The sequence below is a fragment of the Aquila chrysaetos genome, chromosome 5 (genome assembly GCF_900496995.4).
Source record: "Aquila chrysaetos chrysaetos chromosome 5, bAquChr1.4, whole genome shotgun sequence".
NCBI classification, from domain to species: domain Eukaryota; kingdom Metazoa; phylum Chordata; class Aves; order Accipitriformes; family Accipitridae; genus Aquila; species Aquila chrysaetos.
In genome coordinates, this window is record NC_044008.1 from 38,851,724 (window position 1) to 38,879,028 (window position 27,305).

General features: G+C 48.2%; 1 long non-coding RNA gene across 1 annotated transcript in view; it reads left to right on the forward strand.

Moving 5' to 3' along the window:
- LOC115341126 overlaps positions 1-21,739 on the forward strand; it is a 28,561-nt gene extending 6,822 nt beyond the window's left edge. The window contains exons 3-4 of the long non-coding RNA XR_003923296.2: positions 12,023-12,124; positions 21,379-21,739. This is a non-coding gene — a long non-coding RNA (uncharacterized LOC115341126). The remainder of the gene's footprint in view (positions 1-12,022; positions 12,125-21,378) is intronic.
- Positions 21,740-27,305: the final 5,566 nt, after the last annotated feature.

Below are 27,305 nucleotides of genomic sequence, written 5' to 3' on the forward strand. Positions count from 1 at the left end.
CTTTAGAAGAAACATGGCCGAGAAAAGCAATACACCATCAGAATACCCAGAAAATGTTTTATGAAACAAAGAGGAGGAGGAGAAGCAAAGGTGTGGTGAAACTGACTGTATGGGGTAGGGCTTAAACAAGATTTCAAAGAAAATATCTTATGCTCTGGAGATAAAACTATAAAACACTGGAAATCACAGAAATCTGGAACACAATCTGTCCTCTTATAAATATTATTTGAGGTCTGGTTTTACTTATGTGAGCGTATAGATATTGCTGGGGCTCTGTGAGTGTGAAATTCCTTTTCCTTTGTAGTTTTGTGGCACCTGTGAGTCTTGTGAGGATGTATTGCCTCTAGGCTAGGCAATGTGTATGACAAGGAGAGGTAGCTAACCAAAAGAGATTGAACTGAAAACCAGGTAGATTCCCAGGGGAAATTGCTTTGTGGTCGTATGGGTGACCAACCAGATCAGGCTCCAGAGATGTCGTTTGGAAAGTCTGCATATGATTTTTGCTGTCTTCATTCTATGAGCTCAGAGATTATGCTTCGTTAATGCTGCAGGATTGAATGCTTTCCTTCAGTATCTTTGGGCTAATTGGGGTGATTGGGTTGTTTTTCTCACTGAACACATCTCTCTTGTAGAAATGGCTGTTCTGCCTATAGCACTGAAGGCACACAACACAGTGCTCTGGAAGACGAGGTCTAGTAGGCAAATGGGCTGAAGAGAAGAGAGAAGGCACTAAAAGCATCTCTGTGGCGGACATATTGAGAAAGACTCTTCCTCCTTCATCTTTACAAAAGTATAGAAGAAAGCAAACTGATCCTTTTCTGCCTCTGTTGCTTTCTGGATTTCAGAAATGACTGCAGTGAAATTTCCCTTCTCAGTAGTGGCCAAAACAGATTATCGCATCACTTTATTCCTTCCCATTTTGCCTCTAGCTGAAACATCATGCATGCAGAAGATGACCTCAACAGCGAGTGACTACTCCATCTGCTCTCTAGAGGAGGTCATTCATCTCTGAAGGAAACGCTTAGACTTTTCAGTGACTTGCTCCTGAGAAAGTCAGCTGCTAAACCCTCTTTGACAGAACACTTGCTTTAGCCAAACACAGGCTTACAATGGACAGTTTTGTTTGCCCATCAACTTAAAAAACTATATAGTGTAAAAAATGTCCAGGGAAGAGCAACAAGGATGATTGGCGATCTGGACCAGCTTCTGTACAAGGAGAGGTTGAATAAACAGGAACCCTTCAGCCTTGAGCTGAGATACTCTAGAGCAATGCCATAGAGGGCTAACAAGTCCTCCCTGTCTACAGGGTGAATGATGGCTTGCTCTCTCTTTCCCAGGCATCACGCTCTTCACTGCTGTCAGAGATGAGATAATGGGCTCTGTGGGTCTGTAGTCTGATGTGCCATAACTATATTATGTTCTGCCCTGGAGAGGAGAGGTGTTACTGAGCGTGGTTTTTACTTCAAGTGAAGTCCTGAGATGCCAAATAGGGAGGTGTGTGAGGAAACCCTTCCCAAACAGAGCTCCCTTACGGGAAAGGAGCTGATAACTCTTTGGAGACTGCTACCCATTTAGCACTTAGCTGGCAGCTGAAGGTGAGAAAGACAGGTCTGAGCAGCTGCACAGGATGCTAAACTGGGAAAGGGCACAGCTATGCACTAAGCACCTGATGACCAGACTTAGAGATTATCGAAGTAGATGAGCCTGACTAAGGCTGTGCTACCAGATGAGGAGCAGGAGCCCGGGGACAGCTGGGTTTTCAGTGGCGGTGCATGTTACTGTCTCCGTCGAGTTCAGCTGGAGACACAGGTGCTGAGATGCTTCTCACTGTTAGACTCTTGAGCTTTCAGCTAGGCACCCATCCAGCCATCCGTCACTCCTTGGATCTTGTCCATGGGAAACCGAATGTGATCTGAGAGTTGCCACTGCGGCAGAGATATCAAACAGACACCTGGCATTTAATACAAACTGAGGTAAATTCAGTCTGAAAATAGAACTGGGTTGTGCCTTGACTGCCGGGCACGTGAGCCTGTGGCAGTGCTTCTGGCTGCTCCCTGAAGGCCGGGGTCACGGCCGTGTAGATCAGCTCCAAACAAAAGGCAGAACCAGATGTTTGGGTGTAACTGTAGAAAAATAGATGTGGGGCAGCTCAGAGCCTCAGGTAAATTGAAAGCCAAGGCAGGGGCTCTTCTTTTTTCCACCATGATTTGATCACACGAGTAACAACTGAGTGAGCTCTTCTGTTCTTTGTGGTACAACTGACAGATAACGTAGGAGGAGGCGAGACTGGCTTTGTTTTCAACTGTGAAATCTATGAAGGGATATGTTCTTTGTGAATTAATTTGGAGAAAATGGAGTTTAACTATTTGACAAAAGATTAATTTCCACCCACTTCCCAGCTGGCACTCTAGTGCAGCTTAACCATGGACTGTCGGATTCCCATCAGCCTTCAGTGTTTCAATGGAAATAGCAACTTTTGGCTGGCGGGGCAGCAAGTAACAGTTGTGAGCCCTGTGCTGCTGACACGTAACAGGTAAGAGAGTACCAGGGAGAGGGAAGACTAGGTTCTGCCCTGCTTCAGACAGTGCTGGTTGGTGCTGCATGTCCTGTTCGGCAGACGATATGAACGGGAGCTAAATGTGAATACCTCTGAGCAGGGATTTAGGTTCATTTCCCAGGCCAGCAAAAGCCTTCAGGAACTTTCCCTTCAACCTTTTTGTGCAATGAGGGGAGTGATGCTATCCTTCACCCTAAGGGAAGGATTTCCCATTCAGATTATTCAGTGCATCAGCGGTGCAGCAAGCCACGTTAATAGGACACACAGGAGTCGGTGTAGTACCCAGTGACGTTCTGCAGGCAGGTGCAGAGACGTCTTCAAGACAGAAGCTGCAGCAGATCATAATCACAAACTCATTAGTCTGCTAACAAGAGCTGGGGGAATAAACCTAAAATGAAATTCTAGTTTGCTGTAATAGCATGCAGCAGACACCTGCTGGTGTCCTGAGGTTGGGACTTTGTACCGGAAAGGCGTGTGCTGCCTACCACTGATAATAAGCCAGTTCAGAGACCATTAGGATGTGTAAACTTCAGATTCCTTCCAAACCTTTCAAATATTTGCAAACCTTTAGTTAGCCCTACCAAAGAGACAACTGTTATGGAGGCATTTACATCAACGTGATGCACCTGGCCCACAGCAGGTCCTATCCCTCAATGCACAGTACAGTGATACAAACTGCGAGGTGATGGTGTCATCTGTTGCCAGTAAATGGAGTGGCAGGAGAGCAATGGCTTTGCCATTCATGTCACCACTATCAACAGAGCAAAAGATACTTCTAAATAGCACAGGAATGTTTAGCAATTGTGATCTCATGTGAAAAGTTCAAACTGTATTTCAAGGACAGAAGGTCTTCTAAGAAGGAGATCAGATCCCCAAGGAGCAGTTGTAAAATGCCACTGTTAGTGCCTCAAAATGCCTTTGGCTTATTTTGCTGAAACAGCATGCTGCAGCTTATATCTATATGACAAGAAAAGGACACAAATGTACACAGTTGGGACCCTGAGCAGTCTTGCAGATCATAAATACAGCAAGGCAACAGTAAAATGAGATCTTCATTCCAAGTAAAAGAAAATGCAGAAAAAGACAGCATCAACCAAACTGTGTGTCCACTTTGGGTGCAGTTAGGAGGAATCTGAGAATAAACTGTGCAAGACAGATTTACAGTTGCAAATGTTTGCTACTCTGTCAAGATGGAGGGGCACCAGAGACATCCCACTTACTGCCTATAGATACTTAAACAAGTAAGACGGTGCAGCCCCCTGGAAAGACTGACTTGGGAGTTGCGTGGCAAAAGGTTCTAATGAGGTGTTTTTGAGAAGGGGAAAGAGTTGGAAGGACAAAGCAAGGAAAAGAACCTGTGTACCTCAGACAAGACTGACCTAAGCCCAGTGAATCTATGTCTGTTCATCTCTTCAGCTACCTAAAGCAGAAAATACTTTTTTAAGATTCCTTTTGTCAGTTCGGTGCGTTTTGTTTTTCATCTGCAATGTCACCCTGGAGGCATAAAGTGTAAACTTGAGTATCTGAAAAGCTGGGGCTCTGCAAGTGTCCTCACGTTACTGGGATTCACTTCCTCAATGGAATAACAGCTGGTCTGTGCTCAGGAGGGGAGCTGTGGGCAGCAGTGAGAGAGACAGTTTTGAGCCTATCCAGATCAAAGTGACCAAGTAGGTGGTGGCAATGGTTCAGCTAGGAGAGCTCTGTCAGGAAAGCATCACCATCACCCTCCTGAAGTTAATGCCATGGTAGTGCCAGTCCAGCAGCTGGGAAGACCACTGCTCTCTTAAACACAGCTGCAGGAGACAAAGTGAATATAGGGGAGTCTTTGGGACTGTCACAGGTGGATGTGGCAGCCTGGCACAATGTTTGATGTCAGGGTGCGTGTATACATTCAGTGATAGAGTCAAGGGCACGTGGACCTTGCCCGTGTCTCCTTTGGGCAATATGGACTTAACCTGTTCCTCAGCCTAAAAGCTGAGCACCAAAAGGGGAATTTAGTCACTTTTTGGTATCTGGATGCCCTGAAGCTGATGCTCTCAATGTTACCACAGCCAACAGTGGTGGAAGAACCAAGACAAAGGGGAAGAGTGCTAAGAAAACCCAAAACCTCCTATCACCGGCACACAAAAGACCACTACCACCGGGAGATCCTGTCAGTGTTAGACTGTTTTTTGTGGATAAATCATGCACTTGGAAGCCAGCAGAATCTGTTGAGCAGATAAATTCTTGCTCATACAGCCTAGCAGTAGAGAGTCATATATTTCACTGAAACCACAAATACATACACTCACTGCAAGTGTAAGACGAATGAGACTTGGAGGACGGTGAAATACGCTGTCTCCTGTGGCTTGCTCAGCAGCACGCAGGAGGAACGTAGGCCTGCCAGCCTGCCGTAGAGCGTAGAACAGACTCTCAGTCCCGTTACAACCCCGCGTAAGCCAACCTCCTGTCATCACAAGGCTGGCTTGCGCTCACCCACATCTAGCCTCCCACACAGCACGCACGAGGGTTTTCACAATGGCAGGGAAAGAAAGAACAATCTTTCCAAGCCCGGAGAAACTCCCTTCGATGCCAAACCAGCTGAGTTCAGGTGGTGTGCAAAACAAGGCTGGTGTTGCAGGGAATGGCTTGGCTGTGCTGGAAGTGCAACAGGACAGATCTGTAAGAGCGTATAACATGATGTAAGAGATGTGATGTTTATTTTTGCTGTCTGAGATGAATGTGGCAGGAAGGAGTATTACAAAAAAACATTTTCCAGCCGCAGGTGCTGGCTTATGAGCCAGGATAGAGCCTGAGGGCACAACTGGCCAGCTGCTGCGAGTGCCTACACTGGGGAGAGTAGGGCTGGGACATGGCACAATACTGCTGCTTCTTGCTCACAGGGAGCCCTGGGCTTCTCATTTTCTTTTGGGCCAAATGAAATGTTCTGGTCAATTGAAATCCCCTTTTATTTAATTTGTAATTTTATTTGCTGACTTTATTCCAGCAACCTTACTACGGTGCTGAATGTCCTGTGAGTGTAGCTGGGTCTGGCTCTGATGCTGGTGCCTCCTGCAGTCCCTTGCAATGAGGAAGGGCAGAAGTGTTTCCACTTTTCAAGTGTTTTCATGGCAGCCAGGAAAGCTCTGCTTCCTGGGAGTGGTGCTCCCTGTGGAGGAAGGCTAACTTCTCCAACACATCGCTCTCCTGACAGCATGGAAACACCCAGCCAGACCTGGCATCTCAGGCAGTGTTTAATGTCCAGCCTCCTCTTTGTGTCTAATGAAGGGGCTGGAGCCCTTTCTGGATCTCCTGGGGATGGGACACCTTGTTTTCACCCACTTGGAAAGTAAAATGGCAACTGTAGGTGAGCCTTCTTTTTTCTATCTATGCAACATATCTGTATTCATGTAGCCTCTTCATTCATATCCTTGGCTCCCAGCACTAGGAGCAGTAACTTGTCCTTCAAAATGATAATAATCCCAAGCAAACCAAGCAAGCTCCCTACAGAGACAACACTTGTCATTGCTTTGCCTTTGGCTTCGCAAAAGCTCTCTCGTATTTCTTCTCCTAAAGTGTGTTAATGCTCCCGCGCCGATAGGTTGAGGGGTAAGGTCCCAGGGCAGGTTGGTCTGCGGTGTGGGCAAGGAGATGCCTGGAGCACAGCGCCCGGGGCAGCGCCAGACAGGAGCCGGCTGCTGCGAGAGGCTTTATAAATCCTCTGCGATGATGGTACAAGAACAGACCGGTGAGTTATTCTGGCTGCTCAGTACACTGCGAGATGCAGTCAGAGCTTAGGTGATGAGCAGAGACTGGCGTCCAAGAGAGGGATAATTGCTTTCCTCCACACTCCTCTGGCACATGCCAAACTCAGGCCCCCAGCAAAGCCTCCGTGAACAGAGCTCGCCTTTATCTGAAGCGCCCAGCAGTTGATAGCAAGCGGTAGATTTCTGCCTCTGCTTGCCAAAATGCCACTGGCCCTGGCTCAAGGCGCGTAGAAATTACTGCCATTTTGGGTGCCGCCGGGATTAGTCCTTGCGAAACGCCAGCTCGGCACGTCGGGCGATGCCTGGCCAGCCGCCTACCTGGCAGGAAGGCCGGGCCCGCCGGCCTGGCGGGCAGGGCAGCACCCCGAAAGCGAGCGGGGTGCCTGGGCCGTACGTGCCCCGCCGCTCCCCGTGGCACGGCCGGCCTCGTCCGCCCCGGACGCTCCGGGTCTGGCTGTCCGGCGCGGGAGAGGGCGCTGCGGGCCTGCGCTGCGCGGCTCCCGCCTGCCTGCCCGGCTGCCTTCGGAGGCTGCAGACAATGCGCCGGGCAAAGGAGACAATAACAGGCAGGAAACGGGCAGCGGGAGATTCACCTCCGAGCTGAGAGATTGCATTCCTTTGGAAGGGGAAAAACGGTGCTGGAAACGTGAGGCGAGACAGCCCGAAGAGGGGAGGGAACAGATCATCACTGTCCACTTGTGGGGAAAAAAGGAGCCCATGCATTACCAGATTGTCTTCATTGCGGAGGACTCTTTGCCTTGAAGGGTGGTTTTGGTGAATTAATGTGCTTTCGAGTTCAGCTGCTACTCACCAGAAAGGATGGTGGGGTTTGTTTCATACAATGAGATATTTTTTTTCCCCTTCTTGTTCTGTTTTGGTTGTGCCCGCAAAATATCCAGTCCTGAAGGTTGTCAGTAGGAAGGGGTGTTAGAAATGGTCCAGATCTACGTTGGAAAAGGTGTATCATGTCACAGGCATTTGTTCTCTTCCCATTTCCATGGAAACATGCTAGCATGGACTTGTGGTGTCAGGCAGAGCAGCCTGGCCCTCCAGCCTGGCAGGACCTAGTGGAGTCTCTCCAGGAGGAGCTGCTGGCAACAGCACGCAGAAATGTGGCTTGGTCTCGTCAGGTTTGGGGAGACAAGGTAACCCGGTCCTTTAGAATAACAGCGTTTGCTGTATCGCATCAGAAACAACAGCCTGGACAAACATTTGACTCCCAACTTTCCCCTTCCCATCTTACCCTTCCACATCCCATTGCCCCGTCCAGTCCTGCTGAGAAAGCAGTGTACACCACAGGCTACAATTTTTAATTTCCTGGGGGGTGGAAGGGGTGGAGAGCACATCTTACAGCAGCTGACAGGCTTTTTTGTTCTGCATCAGTCCTTTTATTAACCCCCTGCTAGATCATTCACTCTCTCTGCTTAGCTGCCCCCGCTGCGTTAGTGATGAGAGTGTTTGTAACAGCAGGTCTGCCTTGGGAGATTATGGGGATCCCGTGGACAGGGAGCGGTGGGTTGGTCGGTGTGTGCACACAGATTGCTAGCTGCAGCTTTGCCTCCATCTGCCCTTTCTGCTAGCCTAGATACCTTTTATTATCCCTGCGGTGACAGCAGTTGCATGTCTGATCCCCCTCCAGCCACCCTGTGTCTCCCTGTTGGCGGATTTGATGTCCCACCTGTGAAGGCGGTGGCGGGCAGGCTGCCGGGAGTCCGGTGGGAGGCGGCATGTTGCGAACGGATAGGAAGAAGGTTAAGGCAAGAGCATCATCCGCTATCCTGCACTCTCCGCCATCCTTCCGCTTCACCTGGCCCCTTTTATTTATCGTACATCTTAGGCAAAAGCAAGTGTTTCCACTCAATAATCTTGTCCGTTTCCCCTTCTGTATTTAGGGCCTCAGTTCCATAAAACATTTGTCCCAGACACGGGCCTGAAGAATTTACAGGAGCAATCTAGATCTCTCTGGGCAGTTATTTCCTTTTCCTTTTGGATCAGACTGCTGTTGGTGGTTGATTATTCAAACAAATTAATTTGGGATGCACACACAAGTTCTAATTAGCTGCAATTATTCACTTATTTCCTCCCTGCTTCCCTCCCACATCGCTAGAAATTCAAAAATATCACCCTAACACAGAGTGCCCTGCAATAATTATCCCCAGGGCCAATCCTGAACCTCTCAATCTGCGATCAATACCTTCATCTGTCAGCCACGATTAATTAAACGGAATCCCACTTTCAGGGCTTTGATTCATATCACCCCAGAACAGCTTACTGGGTATTATAATCCAGACATGATTCTAATACTGTCCTCAAGTGAAAGGGAGGGGCTGACTGATACATCAAAACCCAACTTCATTAAAAAGCCAAGTGATACAGGGACCCTCATTGTAAGGCAAGTGATAAGTAGGTGGGACCGTATTCTCCTCTAGAGCCTGTCTGCTTCATATGGGGAAATAACGCTGCTGAAATCAAAGATGGGAGCAAGAGTATTATTCTGTGTGAGGAAGGGAAGCAGAGTTAGGCCCAGCACGATCATTTTGTTGTCTGCACCATCTGTGTGGGTGTGTTCTGTTCTAGAGAGGCTTCTTTTTTTGGCCAGTGGTTGCAATTTTGGAATTTGGTATGGTTCTGAACACTAATTCAATATCCAAAGGCTGTTCTGAGCTTCCTGCCTCTGGTCTGTGGTGGTCCAAGCCAGAACTCCAGAGATGCTATAACAAAGCTCTTAAAAACAATGAAATTGTTTTACTTGAGATTCTTCTGGTGCTTTTAATAACCCTCCATTCTACACATAGAGTGGTAAGAGCAAAGAGGGATATTAGGCCAAGCCATGCATTGGCAAAGCAGGGACTGGATCCAAGATTCATGACTCCCTCTCCTCTTCGCTCTTCCTCAAACAGGAAAGGAGGTCAGATCTAAAAGGGGTGATTTGAATCTGTTCCAGGTCTTAAACCTGAGAGCCCGTACCCTTTTTGCTGATGCTGACCATGTGTCTCTGCCAGACAGCATCCTCTTCTAGGATTTCTGCCTTCATATTCTTTTTTAACTCTGATTCACAGTCAGGCTCTCTCTTTCCTGGATGCCTGTTCCTTGCACCTTCACCCTCAGGACTTCAAAAGCCTCAGATCCAACATCTAGGAGTCTAAGGGCAGCTGCTCTTACCCGCAAAGGGCAGGCAGCTCAGCAAATCTTCAGGCGATAAGAGGCAATGATTTCCAACTTCAAGCCACCTGGAATAAAGTGGAGCTGATGATGTTGCAGAGTCATGACCCCAGGACTGGGAACAGCAAATCTAACCATGCTCGAGCTCTCCAGCAGTCCTCAGTGTCCAGTTTCATCAGTGCAACTGTATGGGGGTTTCCAGGACATCTTCCAAATGATAGATGTGTTTTGTTTTCTGCCCTTGTAGGACAAATGACTTTAGAGCCATAATCAAAGGGGAATAGGCAAGCTGTGTAGGTCAGCTCAGGATTTGTGCTGTGCGTGTTAGTGGAGAGCACAGTGTTTGTACAGCACAAGCAGGAGCTTGTTCCCAGTGCTGGAAATGTTACACTTGGCCTTCCCGGCAAAATTTTCACCTTGGCGGTACATAACGGAGGGAGGAAGCAGCAGGTATGTAAAACCTTCCACTCTGCCCATGTCCATATTCAGCAGGGGCTGGAGCCCAGAACCGCAGTAGTGTTGCTTGAGGGAGCTGCAGAGCTGACCACAGCCTGGAGAGGCATGCTTCGCATAGCTGCTTGAATTTGAAAGTTCATTCCAGTTCAGTGAGGCAAGTGGTGCTTTCATGCTTGCTGTCTGCACAGAGTTCTACTATTTGAGCTGTACCAGTCTGCCAGTTTGCATCCAGAAATGATTAAAGCTGGAACATTTGCTAGGCAAATTTCCTAAGTTTGATAGGACATTCAATTAGGGAAGAGAAATGATAGCACGCAGTGTGCTGGTCGCCGATTCTGCCTCACTGACAGAGCTCACTGAGAATTTCACAGTGGCTTTGCAGGGAGGAAAAACCAAGATGTGAAACTTGCAAAATAGATAATTGGTTGGGATTTTGCTGCCTGGCTATTTCTAAAACCCCGTTCTCACCTTTTGCTGAGGATCAGAATGATACCCAGGCTGTTACTTTATCTGCACTTTAAGCTTCAGCTCGTAAATAGCAAAATCTCTGTGATCAGAATGATTTTAGGTACATGCAAGCCAAAAAATGCCAATTTCTCTGCTACCCACCTCAGAAAATTAAGTGGTGGGGTTTGTAATAGAGCAATAAAACACAGTGCATTTGTGGGTGAAAACTGTCAGCCTTAGGTTCATTGCAAGACAGAGGAACAAAGGCCACTTTGCTTTCATCAGCCACTTGAGAAGTACAGACCCCCCACCAAACTCACGGGGTGAAACGCTCTGCTGGTGGGTCTTTATTGCCAGTAGAAAATGAAAATTATACACAAAATATAGACAAGAAAATTCCTATCTCTGCATTTGAGTGCTGTGCTGGGTATGACATCACTGTTAGCCAATCAGCAAGCTCCCTTTGTGTCTGGCTTTCAAATAAAAGCCACTTCATCAGAGTAATTTGCAATAATAATTTATTCACCTTCTAGGAACGACACCACCTGACTCACTTAACAGCCAGAGAGAGGAAGTGTGCAAAGGTCTTAAGCCCTAGACGCTGTAGCTATGCCCCGAACAAGTGCATCTCCAATACTGACTTGATAAAAGTTGCCTTCAAGTTGCAGATAATATAAGTGATCACTTATGTTAATTAATTACCCTATGGTCGAGCTCTCCTAAAGGTGCTCAGTGCTGCAGGCACCCAGAGCAGAAGATGGTCCCCGGGACAGCAGGAAAAGGGGCTCTGGTAGGAAGGGTGGCACTGGGGCCACATAACAGGGCTCAGCAAACCTGGGCAGGGTGTGATGGGTTTCCCTTGCTCCTCAGGGATGTATGGGGACAGGGTGCTGCTTTGAATGGAAACTGGGAAGAATTTGGCCTTTCTGAATTTGGGGTTTGCCTGAACGAGGGGCAGGGAGCCCTGCACTGGAGGCACAGAGAGAGACTGAGGCACCAAAGTGTTGTGCGCAGTTCAGTTGCCTGGTGCTAAGCAGGGGAGGATCTGAACACACAGGAGTGTCATGGGTCTGGCCTCTGGCAGTTGTGTCACACAGTTCAGCTCAGAGAAACCTTCTTTCCAGGCTGTGATATCCCAAAGCTCTTCTGTGATATCAAACATGGCATCCAGTCTTACATGCAATGAATAATAGCTTTGTGAACACATGTGCAAAGTTCAGGGACCCAGCACAGAGGTGCTGAGGAGCGAGGACAGACCACACTAAAAAGAGAAGCAGAGGCTGTAGATCTCTCCCTGAATCACGAGAAAATGTTGCTTAGAGCAAAGTCCCACAGTACTCTGGGGCTGAGTAAGCCTATTGCGCAGGAGACGTGGGGGCTGCTTGTCCCACATCTCTCTAGGAGGAGTTCACCATACCACTATGTTATGTGGGAGGCTCTTTCAAAGCTATCTTAGCCAGAGCTGTGCTGTATAACTGCTTGTGAAGAGCATATAGGATGTATGTTTTGCAGGTGTAAATTCCCCTAATCAGGCTCTGCGCAGACAATGCTGGATTTAGAAGCAGAGCACAGAGGCATTGAACAGAGACAAAAACATAAAGACAACCAAAATAAGAGATCACTTCCACCCTGAATAATTTGTTTTATTTTACAGTCAGAGAAAGCAGCAGAGCTGGGAACAGCAAGCAGATGCCCTGAGTCAGCCCAAGGAACTCCAGACAGACACACCAATATAACCATCAGCACACTGAAACAGGTAATGGAGATCTCAATTGAAAATGCAGCTAGGTTAAAAAAACCAACAGTTGTTAGGTGGCAGAGCAAAGTGGGTATTCTCATAGTGTGCAGGCAGCAGCCCTGCTCTCTGGCTGAGTTGTCAGCATTGCTGCCTCAGGGTCACCGGAGTGTCTGGACAGCCTTTGGAGATTTTGAAATTAAAAAACCCAAATCCAAATAATTCAACCAATGGAGTTAATTTGCTCTGTAAATCCTTCTGCAAGTGCGTTCAAGTAGGCTTTCCGTCAGGGTTTTTTCCAGTAGTTTACCCTCGCCCTGTGTGCCGCATTGATCCTGGAAAGCAGGACAGCTAGCTCCACATGATGAATAACCTACCTCTCAGCTGTTCCTTAATGAAGTGTTTAGCCAGCAGTCCATACTGCGCTGATGGGGTCTATTACGATTCAGCTTGGAGGAGCTGCTTGAGGAGGTACAGCCTTGTTAGCTTCTTGGAAGGCTACCAAGGACCAGATCCTGTGCCTGTATGGCTGTTGGAGCCGTGGGGAGTACGAGGAGCCACAAGCAGTGTAAATGAGGGTTAGGGGTGAATATATACTCCCCTGGGGTTCCCAAGTAAATCTACTCTAGATATGCTCTACTTGGATTTATTGCCCTCTGTGTGATAGCAAGCCTGAGGGGCCCTAAATGTCTTCAGTAAGAGTGGGAGGCACATGGCCCCTTTCTGAATCCAGGCTTTCCAGATTTGCCATTCCAGTCCCTTACTGGGGTTGAGATGTTTCCTTGGGTGTTTCCAGGACCACCTGTAGCAACCAGGAGACCCTGGGTGCAGCAGACCAGCAATGAGGTGTGTATCCCTGTTGATGTGCTGTGAGGGACCCTCACACTGGCCCAGATCAGCGCTGCGAGAAGCAGTCACGCTGATTTGGTGACTACAGGGACTTATGAACACTGGAGATGCCCTTCCAACTGCAAAGCAGGCCCTAGCCCATACTCCCATACTTTAAAACAACACTGGGGGCTTCGGGAAGTGTTTTACTGTTTGGATTTCACCCATTTATTTGGTTGGCTTGCACTCATCCTGTCTAAAACAGTGATCCGGGCTGGAAAAGCAAAGCAGAGGTAACTGGGGAGAGATGAGGGCTGCGGTACTGCACCCAGCTCGTGTCTGTAGGACCCTTTTAAGTGTTGTTTATTGATTTACTTTGAAACTACATCCTTGGCCTCAAATGAGTGCAATCAAAGGTGACAGAACTCCAGAGCAGAAGAGTTTCTAACATATTTTCTAAGAATTGCTTGTCATATTTGAAGGGAAAATGGAAGGGTGACATAAACACACAAAGCCTGGGGATAATGGCTATTACTGTGCAGAGACCGTAGTCTCGGAGTCTGGAGTGATCTAATGAAGTCTTGTAGTGGAAATTTGGACAAAGCTGTGCTTTGCAGACTCGATTCTCTTTGTAAATGAAGCTGCATAAAAAAACTTCTGAATTGCTGGGGAAGGTAGGCAGACAGTCTGGAGGGACCAGGACACCTTGTCCTGACTGTAATTCTGCATTTCATGGAGCCTGGCTTTCAGATAATCTCTGCTACTCACCCCCTGGAACCAGCTCGCTTAACTTTGCCTGTGGGGTTTGTGCCAGAAAGAGATGTTAACACTGTTCACCCCATCATGCCACCGCAGAGTACCTGTCAGTCAGCAAGGGACATTTTCTGAGAAGTTTACCTTTACTGGCTTGCAAGGCTGGGAGGGAGACAAATCACTTTTTGGCATGGTTCATTTATGAATCAGGGCCATATAATATCTGGCTTCCATCAGGGTTTGTGTACCTTAACCCTAAAAGGGGTTTGCTTTTGTTGTGCACATGCAGACAGAAACAGAATAATGTCTAGACCACTTACTTAAGGGTTAAGTGTCTCACCTTCTCTTCTCCATTGACTTGGCCAGGCATTTCCAGATTGTAAGACATCTGACTCGTTATTATCCTCAGATTAGGCAGCAGCAAAGTTGCTTAAACCTGTTTTAAGTGCCAGAATAGGCCCTCTTAAAACAGCCCTTTTGTTCTTGAGACCGTTGTCCCACTGGTCCGTTCCCAGCCCCCCCCCCCTTCCTCTCACTCTGCCTGGGGCTTGCTGGACTTGCTAAGAGCCTCTCTGTGGCTGGAAATGGATCCTCTTTTTTTTCAGAATCTCTTTGTTGTCTTGAGCTCTCAGGGTGACTGTCTAATGCCTGCAAAAACCCCACATCCCTCTGTAGATTGCATGAATCCCTTCCTGACAAATGAGAGGCCATTGCCAGTGACAAGTTAGCCTGGACATTCTCTGCATGCTGCCTTATGCCAGCGCTCTCAGGTAAATGGGCGATTTGAAAACGCAGCGTCTGGCCAGCTGGCTGTGTAATCTAGGGTCAATTGTGACTTTCAGGATCCCACTGCTCCTGCCCCTGCACATCAGAAACATGAGCTCTGTCTCTTCAAGCGCCTGGGTAGCAGCTGAGCAATGCTGGGTAGGCTCAGTTTCCCAGCACAACTCCCTGCCAGCTGCAGCTGTGTGGTTGTCTTTTCCAATCTATGGCTACCAACAAGGTGTTTTGCCCTCTCTTTGGGTTTGGTGGTGACCTTGTAGCTGTCTCTGGGGGGGCTTCACTGCCTTTTCTTGCAATATAGCTGCCAAAAGCTCAAATGAGAATACGGCCCATAACCGCTGGGAGGTTTCTCTTCTCCACGGGGAAGCTCTGCCGTCCAGGTGAGGTCTCTGCAGCTGCAAGAGCCAGGTCTGGGCCCACACTCACAGGTGGCTCCAGGGAAACTGAGGCAAAAATTCACCCTTGGAGAACTGGGACACAGCAGCTTCCCAAGCCCTTTCTATATTCCTTATCAGTAGCAGGTATGACACATTTGGCTCCAAGGAACAGATCAGCCAGTGGAAGTATGTTTATTCCCCTCTGCTCACAGAGTAGGACAGGGTTGCCCCCGCAGTGATGTATCTAAGGCTGTACCTGTCCTGCTTGACAATCTTCAAGTACTGCCAGCTACTTCACCTGCTCCATCCTTGGCCATTCGCCCAGCCCTCCTCTTTTCCTCCGCTGCATTCCATCTCTGGGTGACCTTATTTACAAATTTTGCATATATAATCTCCTGCTGATGACTCACAGAGTGATCACTTTCCTCCTAGCCTGTCCTGCACTGTCCAAATTAATCTGCAGTCTGTCTTTCTGACAGCACTTCCTGGACACTCACCTACTGGCTTCAGCTCAACACAATCAAAGCGGAGTTTTAAATCTTGTGCTTGCTCTTCCCTGCTACCTTTCTTGATGTGTCTTTCTTATCATCTGCTCAACCCCTTGGTCCTCTTTGACTTGACATCTCTCTAAATACCCATATCTGGGCCTTGCTGAAGACTAGCCAGTTCTTCCTGAAGGATATCTCTAAGATCCAACTCCTCCTCCCTGTCTACCCAGCTGAAATCCCTTTGGGATGCCCAGGTTTACTGAGCAATCAGATTTCTGCTACACTTACCAGTTCTGTCTGGCATACCACACACCCTTATCATCGGGATTTTCACTGGGAACCTCTGACAGTGCAATCTTAAAGGTTCCTGCAGAGCGTGTCTCACCACTCCTGTAATCATCTCCCTCACATGAGCTGTAAAGTGTATGTGTCTTCTGCAGATGGCCTGTTCTTCTGGCCCTGCTCCATCTAACCATCTCATAAAAATTTCCACTACAGAGATACTGAGTCCTGCCTGTCTGCCAGCCATGCCAGTTCCAACATGCCACTGCATGCTTCTCCCAGGTTTCTCTCTCTGCAGTGGAGGAGCAACCTGTAAACACTAACAAAGCATTTTCTCCTTCTTCCAGATCCCTCCTAAAAATTACTGTGCTACACTGCCTACTGACAGCAATGTATGTGATGCCTGCAGCTGCTACCCAGCATCTGCCTTCATGCCTGTTAGTGCTCTTTCGCCTGTGTACGGTGTCTTTGTGGCCTCTAAGCGTGTCCTTGGGATGTACGAATACTTCTGAGCGTGGGACTGTCCCTCTGTGGCATTCTTGTAGTGTGCTCAGCAAGATGAGACCATTATACAGCCTACAATGAGGGAACAAAGCCTAAATTATTAAGTCTGCTCATTTTAGTTTCTGGGAGCAGTGAACACAAGATTGGGTTTAGGGCTTGCAAATCTTCTATGTAAGCTTCCATTTCCCAGGCACATTGCCGTTGTGTTGCCTCTGTCACATGTAGCCACTTTGGCTCTCCTCCCACAGATTATCTGGCCATGTAAATGACCTAAGACAGATACACTGTCATTTTCTCATGCTGTGATTTTACTTACACCCCCCTGTGGTACATGACAATAAAATTACCCCTCTTGTTCCTTTCCCACAGACAATCTTGCAGGCTTGTCAGTCAGCATCACGTGCGCAGTCCTCCATCAATTGCTTTTGGGACCTAGGGGGTGATTTGGGAAGGATCTGTTGTGCTGTAATTCACCTCTGTTTGCCTTTAGGAGAAGGATTCCGGTTTCCATGCTGTTTCCTCTTGTGCCTGCATGGCTCTTTGATCACAATTTGACTCCTCAGGCCTTCAGAATTACAGCTACCTTGTAAGATTTGCCCATAGTCCTAGTAACATGTTGTTTCCTGACAAGCTCCAGACTTTACTTGCTCCCAACTCGTGATTAACGGCTATTTCTGATGGACTTTGTGATTCTGCTGTTGCCCCAGACTTTCTGTTTCTAACCTGAACTTAAGTGCTATTTGGGTCTAAAATACTCCTCACCTTCTCTGTCGCTGTCATCTGACCTTCCACATTTTCACTTTAAAATAAGGAAGATTTCAATATTGAATCCACTTCTCTTTCTCTCATTTTTGTCCCCACTGACCCTTCTGCACAACGTACAACCAGACCTGCACCAGTAACTCGAGTGGAAAGCCTGCAAGAGCCTGCTGCGCTCACCAGCACTTGTTAACAAGGTTCCTGTCTTGAAAACACAAGCGACAGAGCTGTGACATGCCAGCAAGGTCTATGTCAAATAAACCCCTTACATTTTCTCATCTTCCTCCCCAAAAGACTTTATACATACACTGAAGTGTACACTCTTGGGGCTGAGTTTGAGCTGGTCAAGCCAGGATCAGATTTGCTTCCAGGCAGGAAGCTTTTTAATCAAATGTTTCTCTTCTTTCTGCTTACTATGCAGTGTGTGCTTCTGACACGAGGGGAACCAGGAGCAGGACATCAGAGTTGGCTGCCAGCTGCAAGCCAATGGCCATGTTCTTCTTCCCGGAGCAGACCCTAATGGTGAGACGCTCCCTGCTTTTGAGCAATGCCAGTGGGGTGTGGAACTGCTCCAGGAATCCTCGTCTATAGGAAAACCATGCATCACGCAAGTGGTTGTGGATAGCAGTTACTGAGCATTTCAATATGCTTTGTAGATATGTTCAGCCTTGAGGAGGGTTTTTTAGGAAAAAAGATAAGCAAGGAGGAAGACAGGGTGATTTCCAGCCCTTGGGCAGTGGATGACTTCTGTAGGGACAGACTTTTTTGAGTGGGCTCAAGTCCACTGTGCAGAGGCCATGTCTAGATCAGGTAACTTTTTAGAGGCCTGAAGAGTCTGAGTAGCTAAGCATACCCTCTGGAGAGAGGGAAGGGAGAGCAGCCAAGGAAGGCTGAGGAAGACAGATTGTCCAAAGTATTGTTCGAAGAAGTTCAATGTACCCTGACCTGCAGAGGAGGGTAAGCTTTGTGAAGGACCTGTGTGTTAACATGCTTTTACTTTGAAGCTCTGTCTCTCAGAATATACCAGATTTGCTTTACGAATACTGTGTGACCACTACATACCCTACCAAGCAGGCAGAACCACCATGAGGTCTTGGGAACTGGGTCTAACAGAAGTAATGGCTTGTAGATTAAAATTAGAGGATGCACTTCTCAAGAGTGGAGGGCTTGGAGGAGAAGGTGTCTGGCTGTGCAAAAAGCTTCCTGACCACAGGACGCCTCTCTCTCCTTGCACTGCCTGCCCCAAAGAATTGATCGTTCAGGTTTATTTTCCCACCTGGGCGTACACGGTCAGTGTGAATGCTGGAGCTTGGTGTTCCGCTCCCTTTCCACATCTCCTGCTCTCTGGCAGAGAGGGAAAAGCACTGAGGGAGGAGTACAGCAAGCTTGCCCTAAAAGCAGTAACTAAGTAAGATTGCTGTCAGCAGCTCTCAGACTGAGAGCTCCAGCCAGTCATGTTGGCATGTAAAAGGAGTGATTACCCATGCTTTGACTTTGGAACCAGAGCATCCAGCTGAGGTCCTTATTCAGGAGCAAACTCACAGACCTTTGCAGGGAGCTATTGAACTCTCTTCATCCATCCCAGGTCTGGCAGATGGATCAAAGCCCACTCTGCCATCCCCTGCATGCTGAAGAAATGAAGCGCAAGTTCATCTTGCTTTTAACTTGGTGTTCTGCCTCCACATTCACACAGGAAATTGCTTCCATTTTTCTGTAGTATTTTTCGTATTTTATAATATCAGTAGTGACCTCCTGGTCAGACGTTTTAGGAAACTTAATGACCAGCTGTGAGAAGGGACCTTGGCTTCACCTTCTATCTTCCAGGCTTGCATAAGCTGCCAAACTCATTACTGGCACGTGCTGCAGCAGTAATGTTACCTGGGGGTTCGCAAGGTAAAGTTTTCCTAGATACTTCTTCTCCTGCCTGAATTCTGGGCAAATAGGGTTCACAAATCCCTATTTGTACAAGCAGAAAATGTCATTATTCTGTTCAATTATAATCCCAAACTTAAAAATTAATTGAGGCAGGTATTAAATTAAGCAGGTTTTGCTTGAGTAAATATTTTCCATTTTGGAGCCTTATCTATTCACTTAATAATCTAAAGCAATTTTATTAATTTTTTTTTTTGGTTTGCAAAAAAATAATAATGTCTGTTCTATTAGGAGCTGTCACTGGCTTAAGAGGATTTTACTCCCATTTTATGGTTTGGTTCAAAGAAAATTTATTCTTGCAATAGGTTTAATGATTCTTAGTTAACGTTGTCTTCCCAGCTGAGTTGGACTGTAATAAAAAAACCTTTGGCTTTTGTTAGACTTGCACATTCTTGGCTGCCAATAATGATTAATCTTTCCCCCTACAAGATCATTGTATTACTTGGGTTTGACTTAGGAGCTGCTGTTCCCTCTGGAGCTTGGTAAGGGCTTTCTCCCAGAGCAGCTCTTATGCAGCGCAGGTGCGATCTGCAATGCCTCCCTTTGTAGTCTGTCTTTGCTCCTTAATTGCTGATCTGCGGCACTCTGCTTTCTAAGCTCTTCTGCACAGGAATGCTATTTTTGGGGATGACGGAGAATTAATTGCAAGAGGAATTCCTGAATACTTCCATGCATGGAAGGGCCCTCGGGGTCCCCAGCTGCCCAGTGGGGAGGATTGTCTAGACAGACTGCTTGGTGCGGAGATGAGGGGATGGAAGGGCAGGCTCCCACTCCTCCCTGACCTTGGGCACGCTGCAGAGGGCACTGATCTCCACCCAAATAAATAAACAGGCAGCGAACTATGCCACTGCCACCTCTCTGCTGTGCTTAGAAGTCCTTTCCTGCAGGACAGCATCCCCACAGCTCTCAGCAGGACAGACCATATCCCACACATTCTGGTCTGCAATCTCCTGCTCATCATGTCAAGGCATTTCTGTGTCGGTCCCTTCTCGATACACAGGGAGGGATGGGAATGCACCCCCAAGGTGTGGGAGGAGGCTGAGAGTATAGGACCGGTCTAGGTAGATGTCTGCGAAAGCGTTACAGCGGATGATTTTGGGGCACTGCCAAACATATGGGACTGGAGCTTCATGCTGAGAAAATTTGTGTATTAATTCATGGCCATCTTGGCAGCGTTTTAACAGCCCATAGTAATAAAAACCCTGGGAACAGGAAGAGAAGAGATGCTTAACTGTTTTAAGAGAGACCTTTGCCATTAACAGGACACACATGCTTTCTGATTGGCTTGTCACATCAGGCATAAGTGAATTTGTGGTAGATGAATTTGCTGTACTGTCTCTCTGCCTTTGCCTGTGGGATCTTTTGGGCAAGATGATCACACCAGAGATGCTGCATAAAGGAATCTCTTCCCCCTGCCTGTGCTCTGAAAGGTGGCTGATTCTAGGGCAGAACCGGCAGCTGATTGTGTGAAGAGAAGTGATCCGCAGTACCAACAATTAAAACTGAAGTGGAAAATGCATGAGGCATTTGGGCTAGCATCTGGAGTTCCTTTTAGAAAGCCTTTGCAAACAAACATGAGCTGTCAGGGCTGTTGTTTTACATGCATCAGAGCCCTGCTGCGTACCAAAGAAAAGACTCACTTTGGACCATGGTTGTCAGCAGTAAGAGCTGCAGAACTGGTGCTAACACAGCCTCGCTCTGAGCATGGACAAAGAAAAACTATGTTCAGCATCATTTCAGAAAGCAAGGTTAAGTGTCGGGCTGGTCAAAGCAGGTTTTACGAGCAGCTTTACCGTAACAAGCCCATATGGGTGCAAGGCAGGAGGATAAATGCTTTTTGGTAAGGAGAATTGCTTCACTTTCCACTTTCTAAAGGCTTGTGATAAATCATAGCCTGAACACTCAAAACCAGAAGCCCCAATGACTTTATTGCCCATCTTGCAGTGAAATAATGGGTGCAGAGGTGAGAAGACACTGCTAGGAGAGACACAGCTGGGCACTGGTGCACACTGAGTCACGAGAAGGAAGCCAAAAGATGCTAGCATGAATTTCAAACTGTGTCTGCCTACCTCCACAGTGGGTTTCTCAAGGCTCAGGGAGCACTGGGGTATCCCTACGGGTTGATGCTCCTCTGAAGGGACTTGAATCTGAAGGTGCTTTGTCACTGGAACTTAGCCATGTATCAAGCAAAACAAGCAAAACTATTTGCAAAACTCTGGTCAAATTCAGCAGGTTGTTTCAGCTAGGGAAAAACACCCAGCACTGGTGTGGGATTAGACCTTCAGTCCTTTCTGACTTTTAAAAAAATTTTTTTTTAATTGCTCAAGTCTTCATTTTGAAGAGCCATTTTGTTCAGAAATGTAGCTGGCTGACTTTTTTTAACGGCACAAAAGCTTCTGAAACCAAAACCAAACAAATTTTCTTTTGGGTTGGCCAGTCTGTGCAGTTGGGTCTGAAAAATGTTTTTAGATTTGGGTTTTTTTGCTTCAGCAAAGGAACCTGACAATCTTTTGTTATGGATTGGCCTGAGAATGTTTGGGGTTTTTTCCCCCCTGTTTTTTTCTTTTAGTCCAGTCTTTGAGAGGTCCTACAGATTCCTCTGACATTCCTGCTGCCCGAGATGTTCAGCCCTGTTGGGAGACCCCTCCATCCTCTTCCTGGTCAGGAAGGGGACACAACTGGGCCCTGGAAGACCAACTGGGTGGAAAGTGAAGGCAGGACTGGCTCTGAGAGTGGACGCCTGGTGATACGGTTGAGAGTAAATGTGGATGAACATCACTTCCCCTCTGCTGATGGAGCAATGAGGTTTCCTTGCCTCTCTCTGCCTGCTCTTCAACACCAAATGGGTGAGTTTGCCTGCTTTCCTGTTTTTTTAAATCATTGTACCTGTATTCCTTTCCAACTGCTGGGTCAGGGTTCCCATATCATGTGTAGGGAGTATGTTTTCACTGTCCTTGCTGTTCCAGCTGGCTGCCCATCCCCATGGGCTCCTCTGACGCTATTTCTGGGCTCAGAGCACTTATCACCTTCCTTGAGTGAAGGCCGTATTTTCTCACGTCCTGCTCAGCCATTCAAGTAACGTACTGAACCCTTTCTACTGTGAGCGGGTCTGTGAGTGAGAAGGGGACTGATAAAGGGTGTGGTTTACTTTTGACCCTTCTATTTGTTCCACCAAAGCCTTTCATGCCCTGGATTCAGCCCCCAGACTGGCTTGGGCAGTCACGCTGTATCAGGAGCCCACGGTTGTCCTGGGGGGCTGCGGTAGCTGGGGTCACGGGTGTTTCATCCGAGCTCATTATGCTGTGCTGACGCATTGCGGTGGGCAGGAAGGAGGGCAGATTAGAGGCCCACTGAGGCTTTTATTTTATGCCAGGACTTCAAAATGTTCTCTCTGGTATTTCTGAGGCCTCATTTTTAACTGCTCTTAATACATGTATATAATATAGCAGGAGGTCAGCCGCTGTGAGCCACACACTGCGTCTTCATGGGATGAGAGTCACAGGACACTTCACATGCATCACAGAGCCAAGGGGCTCCAGGGGAGGTTCAGAACTGGCTCCTTCAGGTCTGCTTCCACTAGCAGCTGGGAGTCAGCTCACCCAGTAGCCCCTGGCCAGCCTCGCCACCCAGGCACTGCTCTGGAGCCTGAGGTTGGCTGTTTCTGGTGCAGCTGACATGGCTACGCTGCTTCGTGCCCTAGGGACATGCCATCTCCCTTGGAGTGCACTCAGGGAGGCAATGCTGAGGTAGCCAGAGGTCCTGGCAGGCTGGGGGAGTGGGTGGTGCTGGGATTTTGCTGCCTCTTCTTTTCCCTCATATGTTTGCACCCTTTCCAGAGATATGTCAGCTCCACTCCCACAGGAGCACTGGGAAGAACATGCTCCAGCTGCTGTTCCTCCATGGTTTCTCCCCAGCAATGTAAACAGTTTACAGGAGACTTTGTAAACAGCAGATTTGTTTAGGATATTGTCTGCATTCCTGCCTCGGTGTTTCCTTATTCAGCAGCGCACAGGGAATGCTGACCTGCTGACTGTAGGTCTGCAGCTTGCATTGTTGGAGGGGAAGATGGTGATGACCGAGAGGAAGGCGTTGTGTACACTCCTGCATTCCCTGTGAGCCTGGTGGATTTGGGGGATCACACCACGGTCACACACACACACCATGGCTGCATGGAAATGTTTCTGGATCCAGCAGAGAGCAAAGTGGCATGGGATGCAGCTGCCGCTGAGCCCTTTGCAGGACATGGCTCCGTGAGAGAACAGAGTATATGTGAACAGAGAGCTTGCTTACGCAGTGCCCAGGGCACTGTGAGATAGATGAGAAATCTTCAAAGATAGGAGCTTCATTTCAGAATAGCACTGCCTATCTGAAAAGTCTCAGAAAGTCGTTGACTCTCTGGGGATGCTGATTGTCCACCTGGGGAAAGGAGGCTGTTAAATCAACTCGGCCTTCTTCCCGTGGGAGTAACATCTGAAGATGTCTGTTCTCCCTTCAGAGCGCGTCTCACAGGGATTCAGCCTGTGCTCATCAGTAGGTCAGCTTTCCTCTGCCACCCCTTGACCTTTGTAAAGGAGCAGAGAAGGGAGAGGGTGATTTCTACCCGAGCTTCTGCATCTGCCACAGAAGCTTTGTCAAACTTGAGCTGTACTTAACTCCCAGACAACCATTAAACCTCAGACACGCACACTAAAGACATTTTAGTGTCTTTGTTGCAGGAGTGGATGAGGGGAGCTTGAAATAGAGGTTGACGTGACAAAAAGAGGATCTAGGGATGGGGGAGCAGCAAACAGAAATGTTTATGAGTCAGGAGCTGCTGGGTGAGTGGGGGACATTCCTCAAGCCCCCAGATGTCTAGTGCAGCTGTGGGTGAATTCAGCCTTCCTTCTGCTAGTGAAACATTCCTTCTGCAATGTAGCTGTGAGGCAGGTACTCAAACAGGAGAGCATAGGAGAGTGTGACTTTCAGGAAGCACCTAGGGATGGTCAACAGACCCTATAGAGGAGGGAACACAGCCCATATGTTGCAGTACACTTATTGTCTGTTGTTTTTTTGATTTTCTGTTGTTGTGCTTAAGCCTGAGCAGCTTAAATCTGTGACAGGCACTCGAGCCACTACCTCTGTACTCAAACATTCCCCACTGACAGGAGGGATAACTGTTGCAGGCCGGCCTGGCTGCCCTATGCTGGGCTGTCAGGAACTGACAGCGGATCATTCTGCTATTTGTTTGCCCCTGTTCCCTGCCAACCACAAGTTTGAGTCTTGAATTTAAACATCCTGAATAGAAAGTATGAGATCTCCAAAGGACACCTCCGGTTCGTTGCCAGGGAAGTCTTGCATCCAGAAGACACAAACAGCTCAACAAAGCCAAACACAGGGAGAAGCAATCTGACCCCATTTTCCACAGCATTGGCTTCCCAAGTATGTGGCTGCTGTTTGCAATTCAGAGATGGTCTCCACCTCCTCTGTTAGCATGACCGTGTGAGGGGCTGGTGACCCACTCTGGCCATGTGCTCATGTTCACCATTATTAGGAAGAAAAGGCCAGCAAATTCTTCCTGCTTCCCTCAAATGAGGACTGGCCTGGGAACAATCAGGAGGGATGAATTTTGGAAGTCTCTGGATGTTTTAAATACCACGTAAAAACCCTGTTTTCCTTTGGGGGATGTGGATAGTTGAGCATTGTCCAGCAGAATCCTGTTGATTTTCTGGTGAGCTTTAACTGTAAATATTTGAACAAAAAATTATCTCGTCTTAACCTTAGCCAAATTTAATCCTTCTGTACATAATGAAATCTGGCTTAAGTCACAATGAAAATGTGAGTGGTGGTTTCAGGTGATTCCCTAGTGGGTGTTGGTCCACATCAGCAGAGAAACCAGCATGTTGCCCATCATGGATGGCAGCCTGTTCAGCAGGAAGGGCTGAAAGACCAGCTGGGATTGCTGGGTAGGATGGAGGTGCATTGGCTGGGTTTAATATGGTCCAGAACAGGAAAGCAGGAGGGCTTCAGGTTGTGATGGATGGCTGAGATGGAAGGTAGAACACACAGGGCTGTCAGGAGAGTTGCTAGTTCTCAAATCTTTCTGTTTTATTGCAGGGTCTGGAGTTTGCCTGTAGCTTGGGACCAGTTTTGCTATAAACCCCAAAGCTCAAGCAGATTTTCAGCTCTGCTTTAGGTAAAATCCCCCTCTGCTCAGTTCACTGATGTGCACTGTTCCCTCTTGGGAGGACAGTGGATGTTATAGGAAGGGCTCAGTTCACTGCTTTCTTCTCTTGGACTCTCACATTTGTCACGGTGAAGAGGAGGCTCTCTGGGAACCTCTGCCTTCTCTCCACCTCCTGTCTGCCTAATTCATTCCCGGAGAACTCTGCTGCAGCCTGGGATAGGGGTGCTGAACTCCTAGAGGGTAGAGCTGAGTCTGAGGGAAGAGAGAAGAGTACAAATTACTGAGGAGAGGCTGAGCAGATGTGTGGATGGAGGGAGACCACAGCGATACTAAAAGCAGAAGAGGGAAGAACAAAATGGCCTTGGGGGCCGTCAGGAGGGAGAGTGCTCCCACAGCCTCAGAGGACCACCCTGGACTCGTACACAGCAGAGATTCAGATACTCCCAAGCAGACCCATACATGCAATGCGATCCTCATAAAAACATCTTCCTTAAGTAAGAAGTCTGAGGGGGCTGGGGTTCTTCAGAGCCGGCAGCATTAGCGGTGCAGGAGGTGAGCAGGGGAAGGGACAGGTCAGGAGCAAGGGGCAGAGCCGCTTGCTGGGGTGGCAGGTCAGGACCAGGGCACTGGCAGAAAGTCTCTGCAGTTCTGCTCTGAAAAGATATTTCAAGCATTGGTGTTTCCAAATGAGGAGGAGCTGACAGCTGCCCCGTGCAGCCCTCATGTGCCTTGAGATCCCACCTTCCTTTACGATAAACAGGTGCCTCGCTCAGGTAGATCCCTTGAGTGGAAACATCTGGAAGTTCCCAGCATTCACCCCAAATTCACCCTGCTCAAGACCCAAGCAGGCAGGTCTGTTCCTTTTGTACCCAGTCCCTCTTCCAAAGGGAGTGAGTGCAGGATGTTTTTGGGCTGCACTCCTGTGTTTTGACTCCTGCTGTGTCTTGTGTTCTTGCCTTTCCCTCTGGCAGAGAAAAGCCCCGCTCTGCAGGATTTGGCCCCCCTCAGCAGCGAGGCTGAGGCCTTATCATAAAGCCCTGCACGCACGTCTTCAGGCTCCTGGGCACGTCCTCTACCGCCCTGGGCGCTGCATGGGCTCAGCTGATCTTTTGGTCATCTTTTTTTGGGAGGGAGGGCAGCTGAGTGTGCTGTGGCCACTTGGTAGCTCTGTGACACTGCCTGAGCTCGGCAGTATCGCAAACCCACTACTGATTGCTCCTTCTGCTGTGGGAGCGAGAGAGGCCACGCCAGAGCACGCCGTACAAACTAGCATGAAAGGAAGGATGTACAACAACCCTGCTAGTGTTTATTATCCTTTTTTACATATGGATATAGAGAGGAGGCAGGTGAAAGAGGATGGCAAGGCCTCTGGGGATCCAGGTGCCTTCCACCACAAGTGAGGCCCTGCTGCCTGGGTACCCAAGGGCTTGCAAGATGCCAAGTGTTGTCTAATTAATAGGGAAGGTGGTTGTTAATAAACTGGGCGTGATTATACTTCGCAGGGGTGGGAAGGGCTGATGCATGTAGAGCCACTTGAAGGCCTCTGAGTACCTCGAGTGCCCTTACGTGCACGGAGTGTTTCCAAGTGGGTTTGGTTCTCACTCCCAGCCTGCCCCGCATGAGGGTCTGGGAGCTTGTTGTGTGTGTGCAGGCGGGCTGGCGTTGGGGGCTCTGGCAAGCTGTAACAATTCCCATTTAGGTTTGACCTTTTGCTGGATATTAAAGCCTTGCTGTGGCTCACTGAGATGAACGCTGCAGCAAACACAATTCCTCAAGATAAAATATCTCTCCAGTGGGTAATTCCAGCCTCATTTGAGGGTTGTTGTATTTTTTTTTTCTTTCTCGCTGAATCATTTATTCCTGGTGTCAGGAAGGTGCAGAATGACTTTCCCCACTGGCTTTCAGAGCTTCATTGATTCTTCAACTCCCACTCCTGCAAATCTGCTGGAACAGCAGCCCTTTGCCTCTCCAATTTTCCCAGGAGGGGGGTGGGGAAGGGGAGGAGCTCAGGACTGGGGGAGCTCTTCAGTGAACCCATTCACAGTCTGGGGGAGATACCGTCATATTTTAAGCTCCATAGTCCAGAGGCAGTGTCTTTTGATTTGTAGGTTTTTCACTGTAAATGCCTTCTCAGCACTCAGCTGTCTGCATGGGGAAGGGGGAAATAGGACACATTAAAACCGCTGGTGAAAGCAGGTTTTGTGCTGGAAGGATGGGGAGTAGGGCACAGTCCCAAGTCTTGGGTCACTCTGAACACCATTTGGACACTGACACAGGTCACCAAAGGCAGGGCAGGTCCCTGCCTGACTGAGCAGTCTTCAGAAAGAAAAGGA